The 1,722-nt window shown below is 42.9% G+C and overlaps 1 long non-coding RNA gene across 1 annotated transcript; it reads left to right on the forward strand.

Annotated features, from left to right (window-relative positions):
- Positions 1-1,059: 1,059 nt before the first annotated feature.
- On the forward strand, positions 1,060-1,722 carry LOC112080138 (uncharacterized). Its single transcript, XR_002896122.2, has 3 exons — positions 1,060-1,141; positions 1,226-1,483; positions 1,667-1,722. It is a non-coding gene; the product is annotated as an uncharacterized lncRNA (long non-coding RNA).

Consider the following 1,722-nt stretch of genomic DNA (forward strand, 5'->3'; position numbering starts at 1 on the left):
TATCATGCCTTCTTCGGGACTGTGTTGGTGTGTGTGGACCATGTTCATTCTTTAATGAAGTTGTGCAGTCGTGACTGAACAGGGAGTGCAGGGGGGGACTAAGCATGCCCCCCTGGGGCGGCCCCATTTCGAGAGTCAGTGTGGCTGCTGTGTTTTTGCCTACGCTCCTACTTTTGTCTTAAGTTGAGAATGCTTGGGCTAATATCTTGACAAAATTTGCCACCTTGTGACAAGCAGAAACTGGCTTTCAAATTAACTAACTCAGGAGATGTGTGAGCTGTGCTTTCAGGTTCTACCAGTCTAGTGTCTTATTTTCTAATCCGACTTGTGTATTTTTGTGCCAGCTGTGCATATTAACACAAAACATACTCAAATGACTACAAAAAGGCTATCTTGAGAATTGGATCTTGTTATTCAGACCAGCTGGTGTATTTTGGGTCATTTGGGCACATCCGAGAACCCAAAGCTCAGAGAACACAAAGTCCATTTGTGGATGATGGCTATATAGAGATCATCTGGTACGCACCAGGGCTGGGAATTGCCAGGGACCTCACGATACTTAGGTGCCGATACAATATTTATTGTGAATCTCATGATTCTATAGACCCTTTTACAGTACATGAAACACTAGCGTTACACACAGATGTGTGTGTCTCTTGGCTGCAGTAAGAATCTGTTGCCATCTGCGCCCATTCAACATAGCCGAGATTTACTTTTTTATTACTTTTGAACAAAATAACTTTTTGGGGTTGTCATACGCTTACAATTATGTTTTGATTCTTGCTTGAGAAGTTGCTAAGATTATATTTGGTTGTCGTCTTTGCAAAATAACTTTTTTGGGTGCATCAATTCTTAGCTAGAATCCTAACGCTCATTGATAAATGCTGTGGCAAAAGCTAGCCAAAGAGCCATTTTACTGGTTGAAGTATTTAAGTATAATGCAGTTGATTTGTGATAATGGCACAAATATTATATTAAGCAGGATATTCATACAAGCCTTAAAATGTAATTATAATAACATATGTCTGCTGCAGAGGGACAAGCGTCATGAGGAAACAACATGTTTTTTGATCCGTCGTGGAAATAAAATTGCCAAAAAAAAGATAAGCTATGAAGGAAAACCACTGGAGATTTGGTGCAGGTACAGCCAACAAACGCAAACAAATATTGCAAAATTGTCACCTACAATTTGCTCACTATCTTCTGTAATTTGTCCTCTCTGCAGAGTGGAGCTTGGTGCTGTCACATTCTCAGACTCAGCTGAGAGATGTCCACCCCAGACCCTCCCATGGGAGGGACGCCTCGGCCGGGCCCCTCCCCAGGACCGGGGCCTTCTCCAGGAGCAATGATGGGCCCCAGCCCTTCCCCGGGCTCTGCTCATAGCATGATGGGACCCAGCCCAGGTCCCCCAGCCTCTGGGCACTCCCACCCACAACAGGGGCCCTCAGTATATCCTCAGGAGAATATGCATCAGATGCACAAAGTAAGACAGACAATGGGCATATCCTTAAATGTAATGTATGTGGTAACATTTTATACATACAACTTTTTTTTTATACTAGATTAGCATTCATCTATTCTTCCTTTACTGTACATAAGAAATGTATGTGCTATCTAAGTAGGACAATCTTATGTCAATGTATTAATGTGTGTTGTCTCCTCCCAGCCTATGGAAGGCATGCATGAGAAGGGCATGTCTGATGACCCTCGCTATGGACCAAT

The sequence above is a fragment of the Salvelinus sp. IW2-2015 genome, unplaced genomic scaffold (genome assembly GCF_002910315.2).
Source record: "Salvelinus sp. IW2-2015 unplaced genomic scaffold, ASM291031v2 Un_scaffold12152, whole genome shotgun sequence".
Lineage (NCBI taxonomy): Eukaryota > Metazoa > Chordata > Actinopteri > Salmoniformes > Salmonidae > Salvelinus > Salvelinus sp. IW2-2015.